The 20,072-nt window shown below is 36.6% G+C and overlaps 1 protein-coding gene across 1 annotated transcript in view; it reads right to left on the bottom strand.

Annotated features, from left to right (window-relative positions):
- The window catches only part of LOC129239016 (high affinity cGMP-specific 3',5'-cyclic phosphodiesterase 9A), a 204,972-nt gene extending 202,992 nt beyond the window's left edge, over positions 1 to 1,980 (bottom strand). Inside the window, exons 1-3 of the mRNA XM_054874280.1 lie at positions 1,877 to 1,980; positions 1,227 to 1,803; positions 991 to 1,156 (exon numbers count right to left, since the gene is read on the bottom strand). The gene's annotated coding sequence lies outside the window, so the exon portion shown is untranslated. The remainder of the gene's footprint in view (positions 1 to 990; positions 1,157 to 1,226; positions 1,804 to 1,876) is intronic.
- Positions 1,981 to 20,072: the final 18,092 nt, after the last annotated feature.

Below are 20,072 nucleotides of genomic sequence, written 5' to 3'. Positions count from 1 at the left end.
TTGTGGCACGTAGTGCCGTCTTGTTTAAAATGAACGTTGTCGACATCAATACCATCCAATTCCGGCCACAAAAAAATTGTTAATCATTTCTCGATAGCCTTTTATATATTTAAATAACACCTATTATTGGAAAACCATTGATATAATGACCAATGCGAGACATCTTAAAACGACGAAAATTCCTGCAAGGACCATTAAATTGTCTTCTTTCTAGAACACCTGGATACTCAATCTTGCCATCAACGAGATCCAAGCTAAAGCAATTGCGTGAAGAGTGCCTCTCTTACTTAATGGAAACAAACGAATCAATCAATTGAATCGTAATGTGGATTCGTATGATAGATTTGAGTTTGAGAAACTGAATAAATTGAATGCAAAGTGTATACAATTTTTTTAAACATACTCCACACGTTTTATACAAGGTATCCAAATAAAAAACATCCTAATCTAATGGCGGTCGCCGTAGCCGAATGGGCTGGTTCAGCATCATGGTGATGAACTCAAAGTTTTTAAGAACACTAGAATATAAGTAGCTTAAGTCTGGCCTATGTCAAAGATAAGTCCCAGATACTTTACTCTGGCAGAGATCACCAACGGAACGCCTGCTATTAAGCGTTGTTGCGTTTACTGATGAATGCATTTTTTGGTGCTAGCAAAGCATGCCAATCATCTCTGCTATGAGGGTGAGTTAAGTCACGACACTGGTTTCTCAGCCCCCAGCTATCGACTCTATTAAAAAATATGAAAAAAAACTTACAGGAAATCGGTGCAGATGCTTCAATATGGTAGTTCTTGCCAACATTTATAAAAATAAAGCCATTCCTTTTCATGCAGAAAAAAACAGCAGTGGCCGGTAGTTAGTGGCTACTAACTAATTGTCATGCAGCTACCGATTTTACTGAAAACCAGAAGCGGAACGAGTGCTGCGTTTATGTATTTATACAATAATTTTTTTTTTGTTATATACATAAATTATAAATAAATAAATACCATATTTTTTTATAATTTCCAAATTACAGTCACTGGTCTCTGGTTGAAGGGTATGTGGAAAGAGCTTTCTCATATCCCTCTTACACCATCCTTTTTCCCTTCACGTTCTTTTCCTATTGTTTTTACATACTTTCATCTTGCTTGCGCTGCATTCTAAATCACTAAACTTAAAAATGTTACCAACCTTAATCTGCCATTTTCTATTTCATTTTGGTATTTACGTCCTTGCAACTTACCGGGCATCATTGTTTGGTTTAGCTTCTTTGTTATTTTGTACCAAGCATGTCTGTCTTACTGCTGCATAAGCCATCTCGCATAGCTTTCCTTATGCAAATTGCATACCAAAATGCCTGACTAGTTGGCTGCCCTCCTGACTGCCTTACCGTCTGCCTTATGTAGTGCTTACCTTCCACCCAACCTTCGACATGCTTCCTTCCCATCTTGCTTGTATGCTGCGGTCCTCTTTTTACTTTCTGGTTTGTTCTATATATTTTTATTGCTGTTTCTTTATTTATTCTGCTCGCTATATTCCTCTCCTTTGGCATCTTTAATCCTTTCGCTGCTCTTGAGACCACATCGCAAATATTTGCTCGGAATCTTTTATTTTCATTTTCATGCTCTCCCCTTCCTTTCACCCTCGTGTCGGCTAAATAACGTTGTCAGGATATTTTTGAGATTAGATTTTAAAATTTTTCAATTTGCGAGGTAATAGTTGGGTATATGGAAAATTTTGAGTGCATGAAAAATGAATTCAAACGCCATTGCTTGCGATTGCTCTGCACTTGACTTTACACTAACGTACAACAAGTTTTCCTATTCCGCAGTTAAATATATATTTGGTAAAATTAGAAATGCAGTTTATTAGTTGCCATAAAATAGAAGTTACCTTAAGTGTACATACTATTACATTTTACGGCCTGTCTAAGGCAGATCTTTAAAGCTCTGCGCAAAAATTGTATTCTTAAAATGAATTTTAAAGAAAAAGTTTCTTCCTCAAGGTAAAATTTAGAAAATAAGCAAAGTTTCAGTTTTATGTCAAAGGAAAATTTTAAATTTCCAATATAGAATAATTCGGAAAAAAATTTCATAGGCAAAACATGCGGGGACCGCCGTCACCGAATGGGTTTATGCGTGTCTATCATTCGGGAGTGCGTAGGTTCGAATCTCCGTGCATGAAACACCAAATGATAGAACATTTTTTTCTAAGAGCTGTCGCTACTCAGCGGGCAATGGTAAACCTTCTATTGTATTTTTGCCATGAAAAATCTCCTCTTGAAAAACCATCTGCTATTTGGAGGCAGCATAAAATTTTAAGTCCCTGCATTTGCAATCGAATGAGGAGCTCGGCCAATCAACAAACAAAAAAATGTTTATTTAAACATATGTATATATCGGGGGTTGTTTTAGCTGCATGAGAACTCTCGATAGCTATAACTATGATTTGACAGCTGAGAATGGCAAACTGTGTTGAGAATTCTGTGCGTTTAAGTTTGGCAAGTCATCATGAATCGTTTAACGCCAGATCAACGCTTTCAAATTGTGTAAATTGACTTTGAGAAAAAAAAAACCATTAATATATCGGTTTGTGAAGTTCATAGAGCGAAGTGTTGAAGGGGATGCCGAACTGTTGATTCGTCGACGTTCTCCACTGGCTGACCTTTGTCCTTCGCCTACATGGAAAATTATACGTAAGGCTCTTGGTTTACGTACCTATAAAAAACAGCTCCTGCAAGAATTGAAGCCAAATAGTCATCGTTTGCGTAGCATTTTTGCTGAATGGACTCAGTTAGATTTATTATTCAGATTTATTGAAAAAAGTAGTAAAAAATTGGACTGATCGAATGGCCCATGGAACTCGTAACCGCCGAGAACAAATGCCGGATGTCAGATTCAAAAAATAAATGCCAGATTACAAGAAAAAAATGCAGTCATGTAATATTTTTGCTTTCTATTATCATTTCAATTTCCTCAAGCTCTTAAAATATACCCTTTATATGTATTATAAACATATCTTGCATTTCCCTGAAAAATTTCATTTTACTGCTAAAAAAAATACACGATTTTCCCCATTTCAACTTTTCCTGAAAAAAAAATATTTAGAAAAAATGTTTGTCACTTTCAACATTTTGTTCGATTTTTAAGCCCACAAATAAGCAAGACTATTGTGGTTATAATTTTTACGAAAAAAAAGTAAATTACCCATCAGGGTAATTTTATGGGAAATTTTTACTTTAAGCGGAATATCTAAATTCACTATCAACTACATACGTTTAAATACAAATAACTCATTTTGGAATTCTAGTTTATGAAATATTAAAAAAATAGAATTTGCCGCCAAGGACTGAAAGATGAAGAAATACTGATGTATTGTATAACCACGCTCGTGGAAATATGAAGAAAGAAGAAAATTTCTCTTAGGATGAAGAAATGATTGTGGCGTAAAGCCCAAGATAAAGACGCCATTTCTGTTGTCTTGAAACAATTTATTCATTTACTAGCAAACCCCGCCGCTTCGCTGGGCAAAGACACGGCGGGTCCACGTTTTGGCAAATATTTCGAGACCCCAGTCACGGAGTGGCATGAAAAATACTCTGTACTAAAGCATTCACCAACAGCTTCAATTTGATATCCATATTGTACAAACACATTCTAGGGTTACCCGGGTCCACGTTTTGGTCTCTATCTCGAGACCCTAGTCACGGAGCGGCATGAAAAATACTCTGAACTAAAGCATTCATCAACATTCCACTTGATACCCATATTGTACATACACATCCAAAGGTTACCCGGGTCCACGTTTTGACCAATATCTCGAACCCTATCCACCAATAGGTATCCAAACTATACGGAAACCATCTTCAATACCTTCTTAACAATGTGTGTAAGTTTGGTTTAATTCGGTGCAAAGACACGGCCGGTTAGCGAACACACACAAAAAGTTGACTTTATTTTATATATAAGATGTACATATATAAAAAAATTAAAACATAAAAAATGAACTTTATTTTCATGCTTTCGAAACTGGTTCTTTGTGCAAGGCTTGCACCTATTGTATATTAGTTTTTACACTAAGTTCCAAACTTTGCTCTATATGGTTCTTGTTGTACTATCAACTAATTTTTTATAAAACAAAAATAATTGAAATCGCAAAGTAAATAAATATAGTATATAGTAAAAACTTGTCAATATGTGGTGTATACTTTATATCGACGCTTACTGTATATAAGGCGTATAATTCCTCATTTATACTGTGGGCAAAAGGTAAGATGAATTTGGTTGTAAAATGAAAAATCTTTATTTATTCTTGTAAATCAATTTCATCCCCTTCAAAATAATCCCCTCTCTATGAAATACACTTATGCCAACTATTTTTCCAATCCCCGAAACATGCCAAATAGTCCATTTCCGGTATAGCCATCAGCACCTTCTTCGATTCAGCTTTTATCTGCTCAATCGACTCGAAACGCGTTCCCCGGAGTGGTCTCTTGAGTTTTGGGAATAGCCAGAAGTCACACGGAGCCAAATCAGGCGAATACGGTGGTTGCGGAACGATATGCGTGGAACTTTTGACGAAATGGTCACGAAGAACGAGTGCAGTGTGAGACGGTGCATTATTGTGATGCAAAAACCAAGAGTTGTTGGCCCATAATTCTGGTCTTTTTAGACGAATTGCTTCACGTAAACGACGCATAACGCTCAAATAATATTCCTTATTAACAGTTTGGCCAGATGGAAGGAATTCATAGTGCACCACACCACGAAAATCGAAAAAAACTGTCATCATGTCCTTTATTTTTGAACGACTTTGACGTGCTCTTTTCGGTCTGGCCTCGCCTTTAGCACGATATTCGCTTGACTGGTCGGTTTTTTCAGGGTGGTAAGCATAAATCCAAGTCTCGTCTCACGTAATGATGCATTTGAGCTTGTCCTGATAGTCTGAAAGCATTGTTTCACACACATCAACGCGACGACTTTTTTCCAAGAAATTGAGGGTTTTCGGTACCAAACGAGATTTGACTTTTCGTAGGCCCAAATGGTCTTTCAAAATGGTTTTCACAGATCCTTCTGATATTCCGATCATATCAGTAAGGTCTTTAACAGTCAACCGATGATTTTGGAGCACTAACTCCTTCACTTTATTGACGTGTTTGTCATCTGTTGACATCGATGATCGGCCGGAGCGCTCCAAGTCATCAACACGTTCTCGACCCTCTTTGAAGTCTTTGTACCACTTATAAACATTTTTCTGCGAAATGGTCGAATCACCAAATGCCTTCTACAACATGCTAAACGTTTCCGCAGCCGAAATTTCATTCCGCAAACAAAATTTGATGGCACTTCTCTGCTCAATCAAATCAGGCATTGTAAAAATCGAAAAATTCACTCTTGGTCGTTTGGTAAACACAAACGTAAATATATTACTGATAATGAGATTCACATGAAAGTTAGTCCAGATGTTATTAACAGTGCTGCCAACTCATGAAAAAATAACTAGAGCGAAATTTTAATCCCGCGAAGTTTGACAAATAAATTCACCTTACTTTTTGCCCACAGTATATAACCTAGGCTGTACGCAGAGTTACTACTTTTCTGTGTGCCAGGTGGGGAAGTTAATAAGTAATTTGCGTCATCAGACCAACTCTTACATCATAAATTATCTGGCTCCCCAATTAAGTACTTTTTCCCTTTACTTTCCATTTCGAGTTCTGAAAGAACGAAGTTGCAAATAAATGTAAATATGAAGGATAATTGGAATAAGTTTTCATTTGACTAAAATTAGACTGTAGTTTGAAGGTATAAAAAGTATTGCAAAGAAAATAATCATTGAAGAAAATATAAAAATAAACTGTGAAAAGGACCAAATGCTTAGCCAGCCTAACTACCACTTAGCTACTTTTTATAGCATCATAGGAGTAGCAAAGTAACAAAAGGTCATAGGAACGTGCGAAAGGGATAATTTCACAAGAGTATGCAAATAAAATTGCCATATAGCTATGGGGAAACTTTTCCACGTGAATTGCTCAGTGGCTGAATGAATTTAAAAGTAATTTTGTTTTATTTACATAACTGTAGAAAAATTCTAAATTAGGGTTTGTCAAATAAAAACGCCTACATTAGCATGCATACAGGCATACAAATGCACTTGCAAAAAGATAGCAACTAATCAAAAAAACAAAATTTGTTACCAAAATTGCGTTGGAGATTCAAGTTGAAAAATTGAAATTCGGGTCAAAGCTGCTAAGCAAAGAGAAACTATGGAAAAATACAAGTAAATATTAATTTGTCAATATGTATTTTATATTGCGTTGGGTTGTATGCGTCTACATTAAATAAGTCCAACAAATAAGTAACTGATCATATTAAGGCGAATATTTGTGTCAATAAAGAATAGAAGTTTATTTATATGGGAGAGCAATTAATTGTAAATATTTGATGTTTTTTAAACGTTTGAATAATAATAATACAACTAATATTTACAAAACCGGGATGGGGCATTTTGCACTACCACTAAATTCCACCATCACTAATTTTTTAGGCTTTCATTACCATGATTTTTCAGTGTTTTCATTCACGCTTATTTCATTAATTATTTAACGCAATTATGCCCAACCCGCCTAACAACAAGAAGTATAGAAAATAGCAAATATAAAAGTTACACTTAAATTGTACCCCATCCGTGCTTATTTTACGTTTTTTAATACATACAAATTATTGCTATTTATTTAAAAACAAATGTATTCAAAATGACAATTAGCAACACAAAATTAGGATGTGATGTTAATCCATACACAAGCTAATCATCGCAGGACATTTTGCATATTTATTAAAGAAAACATTCTCTTTTCTACTACAAATATGTATAATATACTATGTAGTTGTATACTTTTGCAGGAAAAAATGCGTTATTTTTTAAATAAACTTAATTGAATTTCATTTTTACCTTTAAATAAAATGTGTCAGTATCTACTTTTGCTGAAAAAAAAATTTCCCTTAAGGGAAATTTTGTGGGAACATTTTTTTTTCTAGAAAAATAGAAACTTCTTAATGAAGAAATACTGGTAATCGAAGCATTAAAATTTCCATCAAGGGCATTGTGGCAAATTTCTATTTTTTGAGTCATACATTGACGCCAAAGAAAAGTCAGATTCATAAATATTTATATTTCCTTCAATTTTAAATTTTCGTCCAATGTTTTAAGGCTGTCAAAGCTTCAAACTTTGAAATGCATAAAAAGGAAAATAGTGTAGTGCACATCTATATATTTTGAAGAAATAGTTAATTTAGTACAAAATAAATATATTCCGAAATAAACAGGCATACATACAAAAATAAATGGGCCGAAAACAAATATTTTGCTATTTGAAATAAAAATATTTAAGCATGGTATTTTTTAAAAATTTCTCAAGTTGTGTTTTTTCGTGTTTGCATGAACTTTTATTTTCGCTTAATATCAGTCAGCTCTTGCAATGGGAAATAAATGAATAAAAACTAAACTACTAAAATTCGGAGGCGGTAGTCGAAACTCAAAGAAAGCTGGAAAGCCAAGAAGCTTGGTAGTTTTTTTTCTTTCTAATTATAAAATTGAATGCATTCGAATATCGCTTTTGTGTATGCTTTACTTTTTATTGCAAAAAATATTCACTAAAATTGATTTCCGTTCACATGGCGAAAGAGATATACTTTCATAAATCTCTGGTAATTACGCTTACTGCATAAACGGTAAAAATTGCACAATTACAATTTCATAATCTTACATAAATTTTAATTATTCTTTATCTCCGTAAACTAAAGATAAATTGCATTATTTATTATCCACATAAGTGAATTTATTTATGACTTTGGGGTTGTGTTATATAGCAAACATAATTCTTCATTCGCACCCACACGTGCACACACTCACATGCATATGTATGTATATACAACAATGCTTTCGCGTTCAAACACGCACACACACAGGCACACCAAATGGAATACACAAAACTGCTTTGCGCACAAAAGTGCATCACGGACTGACGTCATTCGCTTTTATGCAGAATGTTTAATAGCTTTTAAGGTGCAAGTGTATGTATATGTGCTCATACGCCAATTTCATTTGCTTAGTTGTGCTATTATTTTGGCAACGAAAAGTTTACAATTATTTGCAATGTGGCGTCATTAATGTGCTGTGAAAGTCATTCGGGAAAGTTGTAAAGTATTGAAATGATTAAAGAGTTTTTCAACAGAAATCGTTTTGTGAAATCATTGCAAAAATGTGGCGGACTAAAATTATAAACAAATTTGAAAACTCAACATCTTAATTTTAGCACAATTCAATTGATTGAACCAGCGAAAAATATGGGATAAGGTTTGCACTCATAAATTTTGCCAACATTGTTTCAACTTTTACAATTCACGCACTCCCATTTTATTTATTTTATTTTTTTTCAGCAACAGCTTCATATTTTTTACTAGCAAAAGTGCGCTGCCCACAGCCGTGAAATTATGCATGAAACAGCAATTGTCAAAAGTAAACAAATCAAAATGAAAAGAATTAAAACAGCAAAATTTTAAATTAAAAAGGCCAACCGCACTATGTGCGCATATTTGAAGTGAAACTTCTTAACTTCTGGATTGAATTTAAACATTTTAATGAGGATTGAAATGATTTTTTATAAAACTACATACAATAATATTGGATAATATTATTATTAATTTATTTCTGAAATTTGTACATTAGTCGGTGCTTCAATAGCCTGTACATTTGTATTGATGGTGCAATAGCAGCAGCGGATACAATCGGTTTGTTCTTGACTCGATTGTGTCGATATAGCGAGAAAATACGACATCTATCGCAGTTTCGATATCAATTGGCCACTTCGGAGCTGTGATTTAAGCCCGTTGGACTATTTTTTGTGGGGAGCCGTTAAGGACAAATGCTATGCGAACCATCCAGAGACGATTGATGCTTTAAAACACGAAATCAAAGTTGCCATTCATGAAATTGGAGCCCAAACAATCGAAAATGTGCTTAAAAATTGGGTTGATCGAATGGCCTACTATAAAGCCAGTCGTGGCAGTCATTTGAACGATATTATTTTCCATTCATAAATGACAATGTTCAATCTTCAAAAAAAAAAAATTAGAAAAAATATTGATTAATTTTTTTTTTATAGCCGATTCAAACAGCAAATTTTACATGGCCCACCCTATATATACAATATATATAAATATATATAAAGGGTGGTTAAGTTTCAAGGGCCGGTGTTGATTTTAAATAATATACATTTTTTTTAGGAAATTATTGTCATTTCTCCTTATTATGATAATATTGGTATGGCTCAATTACGTATGGAACAAAATATCGGTCAAATGGCCGCCGCGTCCTCGGCGCCATACCTCCATCCGATGGTCCAAATTTTCGATGGCGCAGAGGCATAATAGAGGTTCTATGCCGTTAATGTGCCGAATTATCTCATCCTTCAGCTCTTGAATTGTTGCTGGCTTATCGACGGCCACGGTGTCGTTGACCTTTAGTTGTGGTTCACATTCAACATCGGCCTTTGAAATTTAACCACCCTTTATAATTGGCGCGTACACCCTTTTTGGATGTTTGGCCGAGCTCCTCCTCCTATTTGTGGCGTGCGTCTTGATGTTTTTCCACAAATAGAGGGACCTACAGTTTCAAGCCGACCGAACGGCAGATATTTTTATGAGGAGCTTTTTCATGGCAGAAATACACTCGGAGGTTTGCCTTTACCTGCCGAGGGGCGACCGTTACTAGAAAAAACTCAAATTAGTGATGTCAAATCGGGTTAAGTAAAGCACAGCAGTTTTTCCTCAACAGTACCTGTGAACTGTGTAAGGTAGATCTTTCATAATCACAATATACTGATATTTAATTTCTTCGTATAAATACTAAATTTGACATAGTAAAGGGTGATTTTCTAAGATCTATAAGGAAGTTTTTCACAAAAACACACGTAAAATTAAGAAAAATGCATTAAATTTTTATTTAAATCGATAGTACATTCCATATAATTTAATGTTTGAATATTATTTCATGCAAATGTTGAGCGCGACTGCGCTTCAAATGGTCCATCCGCTTAGTCCAATTTTGGCATACTCTTTCCCATGTTTCGGCCAGTATCCCACATATAAATGTTTTAATGTTGGCTTCCAATGCGTTAACTGAAGCAGGATTGTCTGAATAGACATGAGCTTTAACATAGTCCCACAAAAAATAATCTAAAGGCGTTATATCGCATGATCTGGGTGGCCAATTCACAGGTCCCGAACGTGAAATAAAATGTTCACCGAACTCGCCTCTCAACAAGTCCATTGCAACGCATGCTCTGTGGCATGTGGCACCGTCTAGCTGAAACCAAATGTCATGCAAGTCAAGCTCTTGCATTTTGGGCAACAAAAAGTTGGATATCATTTCACAGTAGCGCTCACCATTCACAGTTACGTTACGATTCGCAGGATCTTTGAAGAAATACGGTCCAATGATACCTCCAGCCCATAAACCGCACCAAACTATGACCTTTTCTGGATACATTGGTAGCTCTTGCAATTCTTCTGGCTGATCTTCACTCCAAAATCGACAATTCTGCTTATTTACGTACCCATAGATCCAAAAATGAGCTTCGTCGCTGAACACAATTTTTCGATAAAAAAGTGGATCTTCGGCCAACTTTCCATGAGCCCATTCACCAAAAATTCTGCGTTGCGGTAGGTCGTTCGGCTTCAATTCTTGCACCAGCTGTATTTTGAAAGACTTCTCTCACACAATCCACGTTGTTGAGTAACAGAGGCCCAATTGCTGCGAACGGCGACGAATCGATAATTGATGGTCCTCATTAACACTCGCCGATACAGCTGCGATATTTTCTTCAGTTCGCACTCTACGTAAGCGTGTTGGTGGTTTGATGTCCAATAATGTAAATTTGGTTCTAAATTTAGTCACAATAGCTCGAATAGCCGCTTCAGTGGGTCGATTAAACTGACCATAAAATGGAAGAAGCGCGCGATAAATTTTCTTAACAGATCACGCATTTTTTTAATAAAATTCAATGATTTGCAAGCGTTGTTCGTTTGTAAGACGATATATGGTTAAATTATAGACCAAACTGAAAATGTTTGACAGTGAAACAAAACTCGAAACGTGCGTCAGTTGTTTAAACCAACTGTTTAAAAAGATAATAGCTAAAACATCACCCTTTATATTTATAAAAATTTATCAATACATACCTGTTCTAACTGGAAATTAATTTGCAAATTTTAAATTAACTTTCACTAAATATATATTTAAATATTGAATATTATTTAATAATAATTTTAATGAACACTACACAAATCCGCGTCGTTTTCTACGTGTCTAGGCGTCTGCGTCTCCTCGCCCCTGTAATACCACGCGCATGCGCGTGTATACGGATGTCACCATATGACATAGTCATATACTCTCTAATACGTATCTACAGAGTGGGAAGACTACGAAGCACCGCCGAGTGGCAATTGTTCGACAACAGAGTGGGGAGACTATGAAGCACCGCACAAAGCGGAGAAATAGAATAGGTTGAATGCTTAGGCTTATACATTTCGTGACGGTTTTTCGTAACGCTAGCTCATGTGTCGCGGCTTTGAAATTATACTCTGACGCGCGTAAAGAAGTTTCACATCAAAAACAAATTTCATTATTAGAAGAAGCTGCCGAAATGAGAGCATTGTTGATTTAGGCTTCCTCCCATTCACCCTCTTACTCTTATTAGAATTGCGGGTATTTGCTTTGTATGTATTAGTGGTGGGACTATTCGAATAAAAATTATTCGAATAATAAAATCTTTTATTCGAGAGGTATTCGTAATTCGAATAATATTTATTCGAATTTTTTATTCGTTTATTCGAATAATGCTATTCGAATACCTCACTATTCGAATACCTCACTATTCGAATGCCTTACTATTCGAATACCTTACTATTTTTGGTAGACTAGCGGACTACTAATCGGTTTCTGTACAAGTGCATGTACCTATGTATGCAAATTCAAAAACCACGCAAAGGCTTATATTAAATGAAAATATTACCTACTTTTTATTGTAAGGTATTCGAATAGTGAGGTATTCGAATAGTAAGGTATTCGAATAGTAAGGTATTCGAATAATGAACTATTCGAATTATTTGAAACGAATAGTATTATTCGTTTTATTCGAATAATGTTTATTCGAATATTATTCGAAAATAATCCCGCTCCTAGTATGTATACGCATTCATCGTTCATTAAAGCAAAGAAATTTAATAAATAAATAAATAAGTAATAAGCAATTTTACTTTTTAGACAGATTTTTCAGATTTTTGCTGAATTTTGATTTGTACACAATTTTAAATTCGCCGAACTACCACTTGTCACGAAATTTTAAATAGCAAATGCAATTTAAACAACGTTGAAAAAATGTTGGGAGCCTTTCCACCTCTTGAGCTGTGAAATTGCATGCGTATTTCACGGCCAATATGGATTCATATGAATTTTCACAGCTATATTATCAGATTAATATCTATGAATTTTTAAAAATTATTTTAATATTTTGAGTTGATTAAAACCCAAATACTTTTAGTATCGAATTAAATGTGTAAGTGTACGATGATTAAGCTTTTATAGTGCCTAGCTGTAGTTTTAAAACTGAAAACGGCATAGATGTGATAAGATTCCTCGAAATTGCTTGTATACCCTTGTATATTGGCTTGGCATGAAGAAGCATAGATAATGAAGACATTGTTCAAGGAAAATCTATAGGAAATTGCAGTTGTTATGGGCAACTTAAATGTTAGAATTTGAAGTACATAACTAGAGATCGAAGACATGCACACAACCACTTTCAAAGCAGATATCGGCAAATGGACCCCTAGAGATGACGTACTAAATAATGAAGGAAAAACTTCCTAATAAAAAAAGAAGAAAATGGCACTGAATGAAATGAAAAATATAAATCTGCCACCAAAAGTAACGCTTAAAGAAAAAGATGTGTCAAAATATCAATTAAACCTAAACAAAAATTTGAATAAGCTGGTAATTAGAGGAGAAGTGATAATTCTTCAAAAACTCATCAGTGTAATAAAAATGTCTGTCCGGAAGACAACTGCAAAAAAACTGAAAGAAAATTTAGCAAAGGAAAAGATTTATCAAAATATCAATTAAGCTTAAATAAAAATTTAAATAAGCTGGTAAATCGGGAAGAAGAGTTTGCGCAGGAAGGGAAGTATCAGATTACTTTGAAGCCTGCACAGGTGGGAAACTATTGGGTTAGGGAATACATTCGAACCGCTTTTATATTTTATGTTATTTTACAACGATTTGTTTGCTTTTTTTCAAAAAATAAGTATTCATTCGATAAAACTCTTTCTGCTCTACAAACCCATGTTAATTGTACTTTTGAGTTATTTAATTTTCTATTACTTTTGAGGCTTAGAAATGGGATACACAGGAGGCAAAAAGGACGCTCTTCTTTGCTCTTCATCGAGGTCAAAAAGCTTTCAAAGCTCCCGAAGCAGACCGGAACATTTGCAACGTGTATGGAGAAGCTGTCATGGACGAGTGTACAACACGGAAAGGGTTTGCAAAGCTTAAAAATGGCAACTTTGACGTCGATGACCCGTCCAGCAGCGGAAGGCCATCTGAATTCGATGAAGCACGTTTCAAATCTCTTTTGAAGGAGAACGGACGCTAAACCAGTCCTGAACTAGCGGAAAAAATGAACTCCGATCATAAAATGATTCTCAATAACCTTCATTCAATGGGATTTACCGAAAACTTGGAAACCTGCGTGCCCTACGAGCTCAATGAAAAAAACAAAGAAAATCGCCTTCAAATTGTTTCTCAGCTTCTCGCCCGCCATCGAGCAACACGCGGTCATAAACAGCGGTTTTTGTATCAAATCATCACGAGAGATGAGAAGTGATGCCTTTACATCAGAATATGAAACAAAGAAAGTAGTGGGTGGCAAAGCCGAGAGCCAAGCCGGATCTCCATCCAAAAGAGATCATACTACGTGTTTGGTGGGACTGAGAGAGCTTGGTGCACTGGGAAATGATCAAAAAGAATTGCGCGGCCAACAAGGAGCTCTACATTGCCCAGCCTACCTGATCGACATGATCATTCTATACTCCTTCAAGACAACGCCAGGCTCCATCTTGCCGCACTCCAAGAGCTCGAATGGGAGGTTCTTCAGCATTCGCCGTATTTCGTGGACCTTGCACCGACCTATTACCAGCTTTTCTGCTGCCTGTCAAACCGATAACAAAGAGGTCCTTAAAAAATGCCTCAACAACTTCTTTGGTATCAGACCAGGCGATTTTTGGCGGAGCGACATCAATAAATTGGTCGAGAGGAGGGAAGTGGTTGAAAACAGCAAGGGGAATATATAATTGATTAACTTATTGATATAATTATTGTTTTTTGTTTAAATAAAAGTCTTTGGTAAAAACGCTCGAAATGGTAATGGTAATGATAATGGTTGTACGGGTTAGGCTAAGGCCTTTATGCACTGCGACCAAATTGATCTATTGTGCGCCCCTAATTACTTAATTATAATTATTTACTATACCGAGGAATCGAACCAGCTCCTTAGGAGGGAGCAATTGTAAGTCTTCCTCCTCCAGTGGGTACGAGCCCAGGATTCTCTGTCTCCTGTGGCCTAATGCCTCACAGTTGGTGATTAAGTGTTCCATATACTCCTCTTCATCACAGCAGAACCTGCATGATCTTGAACCTAATGCATTAAATGGCCAAATTGGACAACGCTAGCTGGTTTTATAGAATTTATGTAATTTTGTAGAATTCTTAATAGCAGAGTTCAATTATCATTTTATTCAAAAGCTGTGGCAGACAACATCGGCATTGCCACAGGCATTCTTTTTTATTTTTATATATTAAATGAAAATTAAATCTAAAATTACACTACTACTACCCAATGCCTAATAATATAGCTTAACATTTCGCTCCTTTGAATTCAAAATTAAATATTTTAGACTTAAGCCATATTATATGTTTCGTCATAAAAACATTGCCGCACAGCCATTCTGGTGGTTTAAGCAACTTTTTTATGAGAGTTTAAGAATTTAACCAAACCGTGCACCTACTTATTCGTTTCTTTATGAGCTGCAGAAAATTATTTGCGGTATTTGCCATATTATTAGAAAATAATTTTGTTGACCTCAGCATACTTCCCCACTACTACTCCATTGTGCTCAAGTTAATTCCATTGTGCTCGTGCTTGCGCTCGTACGCCCCTCAAAAAATCTCCCTGATTGAGATTGAGGCACTCGCTAACATTACCAACTGAAAAGCAATTGCATTCGATCATTGCAAGTAATTTCATATATTTCGCGTGCGTTACCAGGATAATAGAGTCACACACACATACACATACATGCAGGCGCAACAAAAATGCAACAAATGCTTACCTACTTTTCCAACCTCAAGAATAGAAGCTACGAAAAATTGTTAAACCACGAGCACGCACACACACACACACCCACTGCACTACTCCACCCTTACTGCGCTGCGTGCGCTTGCATTGCAGCCAATTGTTGTTGTTGTTGTTATTGTAGCTTGTGTCGCTCGTAGCCGCAAGGAGTAACTCGGAAGAAATAGCCGCAAGATTGCCATAGCAATACGACGTTTCCGCTGCGGGTTTGAAGGAAATTGCTTTTTGAAATTTCACAAAGTGAAGTGAATATGTATGTGTGTGTGTGTGTGTGGCTACATAAATGTACGGGTGCAAAGAAAAAGCTGGTAGCGCAAAGGTTGCCAAAGTGAGTGGCACTCATTGTTCTTTACTGTTTGCTGTTTGCTTTTTTTTCACCCACATACGAGTACCTTTCATGCTTTCAAGAAATGAATAAAAATTTTTAGAAGACGAGCACACGGAGTGAGCCACACAGGCATATTTTTGCAACCTCAATAACACTCGCACGCGGCATGATTACTTCTTGTGGCCTTCTTTTGCTTTTATAAAGGCACACACTTACGTAAATTTCATTACTTTCTTGCAATGAGTACCTTTTTCCGTACTTTCTGCAAATTATTTACATTTACAAAAAAAATATAGTATATATCGATGGCAAAACTAATAGCAATAATCTTAAAGTGGCGGGTAAATTCTAGTTAGAAACGAAATTGTCCCATTGCAGTTGAAACATCTGAGAATTGAATGTAGAATATAATCAAGAACTCTAACGCAAATTTTTAAGTTCTAGTTAATCCATAGAGCACTGAAAAGAACGAAATAGTCCCTATTTATCTACGTTGACGTTTATTTGCGGTTTTAGGTGGGTCATAGCGTTCTGCTGACTGGCATACCCCTCTGAAACCTCCATCTACAATCCACGATTCGTAGGTATGTTGAGGAGATTGCATTCTCGATTACTCCCAGTGGTGTGATTACTGATTCTGCAAGAATGTTACTCATAGCAGATTCCCCTCCTGATCGTTTATCTGCCTTTTCCGTTCCTTCAATGTTCCGATGTCCTGGAACGCAGATTAAAGTGCGTCTGTGTCAGAAGAAAACAACCAGGATAATGCCGTCCGAAACTTTCGGGTAAACGCAACCTAACAAAAATGAGTGAGAAGTACGCGAAGCAATTCGATGCGGTATTTTTATGCACACATTCAAAAGAGCCCAAATTATCTTACGCCGTGGCTGCAAAAATAATAAAAAATCCAAAGAAGTTTGTTATGATGTGGAATCAGCGGTATAAGGTGTACAAAATGTTGATGATTTTTCCGAGCGCGGCTTCAAGGATTGCCGACAAAAAAGCAGGATGAAGTGATCGTCCAACTTTTTAAGCGGAACCCTTCTTCGTGACTACGCCAAGCGCGATCAGTTCTTGCTAAAAAGGCAATAGATGTGAGTATCAACACCATCGAACGTCGACTGAAGGAGGCAAATATATCCTACTGTGCCATATCATCAAAACCACTGCTCTCAGAAAAACACATTGAGAAACAACAAAACAAGAAATTGGCGTCACAGTATTGGACTGGTCTTCCCAGCCCCCAGACACCAAACCCATTGAGAATGTGAGGGGAACTATGAAAACGCATCTTGCCGGAAGGCCAGTCCACAATTTAAAGCAACTCGTGCATCAAGTTCGCAAAATCTAGTCCTCTTTGTCGACGAGCTACGCAGAAATCTGGTTCAAAGCATGCCGAGAAGATGCCAGGCTATACTCGACAACGATGAAGACTACACTACATTGAGTAATTGCGACTCGTAGTTTTGTAAAGGGTGTTTTTTTTAGAGGTTAGGTTTTCAAGTTGGCACTACTTTTTTCGTAGATGGTCTTTTTGACAGCTGTCACTTGATTTATGCTCAGTTTGGTTGCCACTTCATAATGAATAGACTTACACCTGAACAACGTTTGCAAATCGTGCAAATTTATTACGAAAATAATGGTTCGGTTCGCGCGACGCATCGAAGAAAATTTTGTTCAGCGATGAAGCTCACTTTTGGTTGAATGGGTATGTCAATAAGCAAAATTGTCGCATTTGGAGTGAACATAATCCACAAGCCATTGCTGAGACGCCGTTACATCCTCAAAAAGTCACTGTTTGGTGTGCTCTATGGGCAGAGGGAATCATTGGTCCATATTTCTTTAAAAATGAAGCCGGCCATAATGTTACAGTCAATGGAAAGCGCTATAGAGCCATGGTTAATGACTTTTTCGTGCCTGAATTGGACGATGTTGATGGGGACGACCTTTGGTTCCAACAAGACGGCGCTACATGCCACACAGCCAACGCAACAATCGATTTATTGAAGGAAACTTTTGGTGAGCGCATTATCTCGCGCCGTGGACCTGTGGCGTGGTCTCCAAGATCGTGCGATATAACACCGCTGGACTATTTCTTGTGGGGCTATGTGAAGTCGCTTGTCTACGCAGATAAGCCCGAGACGATTGACGTCTTGGAAGAGAATATTCGGCGCGTTATTGCTGACATACGGCCCCAATTGCTGCAAAAAGTGGTCGAAAATTGGGCCTCTCGGCTGGAATTTATTCAAGCCAGCCGCGGCGGCCACTTGCCCGAAATCATTTTTAAAACATAATGGCAAACCCTTATCTTTATAATAAAGCTAAATTCTTGGCCATAACATTAAATTATATACGTTTTATTTCATCTTGAAAACCTAACCTCTAAAAAAAACACCCTTTACATACTTTTATGTAAATTTTTTTTTTAAATGTATATCTTTTATACTTCATGAATAATCGCGGTTCATTATTTCTGACACAGACTGTATACAGACTTTGCAAAAATCATTTGCTTGCTTCTAAGGTTATACGTCTTTGACCACGTTCTCGTGGAGGTTTGGCATCCACAAGACAACGTGAGAAAATACGCCCAGAATAAAAAAAAGTCGATTTTTTTTTGCAGATTATTATTTTTTATAGTTTTAGGCGTAGTTCTGTGGCAGTCGATTTTAAAATTCCCCATAGAGCCAAAGTTATGTTGGAAAATGTAACTGCCCGACGAGAGTTGGATGCGCACAGGTAGCTGTCCTTCGTTTGAAGCACCAGCCTCGAGCGAAGTTTAAACTCGTTCCTTTCGAAACTACTTTTTCCGGCACGGTTTGCATGATAACTCATACAGTTTTTTAGTTTACTAGAGAAACTGACCGCACTAAATTCCGCAAGCCATTTTAATCTAATACTTGCCTGCTTTTTCATTTCTCGAAACACCTCCATGTCAGTACTCAAAGCCGAATGAAGTTTTTGGGACGTACTACGGAAAAACTTGGCAATTCATACTGTAGTCGAGGGCTAGTGAAGTTGATTAGAAACAATAGTTGAATTTTTCAAATGGGAAATGGAAAACTCCAAAAGAAAGAAAATAACCGATTATTTTTCATTCATCTTAAGACCTCAAGTATCTCGGATGAACAGAGCAGGGAAAAGCAGAATCATCACGGAACCATCTCCAACAATTACTTTCCCTTTCAATTCATAAAATTTCGCGTTGTTTATTCTCATTTTAAACACCCACATCTCTAGATATATCCACTAATTTGCATACGAATTTTATTTCTAGTTCATTCAATTAATCGCATATACAATTTGCAACATTGACATGCAAAAATATATACTTTCACTATGCACGCGTGCATAGCATAGGGAATTTCCAACGCCGCTCAAGCTTTGCATGCTCCGTAACAAGGCGTGAAGTTGTGTAATTGGCAAATTGTCTACAAGAAATCAACACATCAGAGATATTGAAGCCCACGTGCGTAAACGACCAAAATTGAATGTTTGTTGGGGATTCGTGTGATGTGTGTGCGTTTGGCTTCGTGTGTGTGTAACTTTGAATTTGGCCAAAAGTGTGTTGATTACATTTCGAGTATGTGATGAAAATCCCTTTATCTATACAGTCTTAACAAATATTTACGAGAATTCACAGTGGAAGGGCGCGCAGCAAATGAATGAAAATGGTAATAAATGTAAATGAGAATGTGAAAGGACACCTCTTGGATAGAGAATACATAAATAAGGATCACTTCACGAATTCATGTATTCATAGAGAGTGAAGAGAAATTAAAAGAAAACAAGACCGCATGTGAGTGAAAATAAGATTACTTGGAGGTGCATAAAGGTGGTTGAGCAATGGAAGGGCGTGAAAAATCTTGTCACAAACGGACAAGAAAGGTGCCTTGAATAAATCGTTAGTAATTGTAGCAGTCCCCACTAGACTTTTCAAATATTTTTTTATTTATTTATAATTGGCGCGTACACCCTTTTTGGCTGGTTGGCCGAGCTCTTCCTTCTATTTGTGGCATGCGTCTTGACTTTGCTCCATAAATGCAGGAACCTTCAGTTTCAAGCCGACTCCGAAGAGCAGATATTTTTTATGAGGAGCTTTTTCATGGCTCGGAGGTTTTCATTTCCTGCCGCTATTAGAGAAAACTTTTTCTATCATTTTAGTGTTTCATGCTTGGGCATTCGAATTTATGCACTTCCGAATGTTAGTGCGTCAACCCATTCGGCTACGGCGACCTCCTGTTCAAATTAGACTCAGCAAATGTACGAAGCAGTCGTTGCCCATGCCATGAATA

Source organism: Anastrepha obliqua, chromosome 2 (assembly GCF_027943255.1).
Source record: "Anastrepha obliqua isolate idAnaObli1 chromosome 2, idAnaObli1_1.0, whole genome shotgun sequence".
Taxonomy (NCBI): domain Eukaryota; kingdom Metazoa; phylum Arthropoda; class Insecta; order Diptera; family Tephritidae; genus Anastrepha; species Anastrepha obliqua.
The sequence above is the reverse complement of the archived record's forward strand: the minus strand, read 5'-3'. Positions and strand labels throughout refer to the sequence as shown.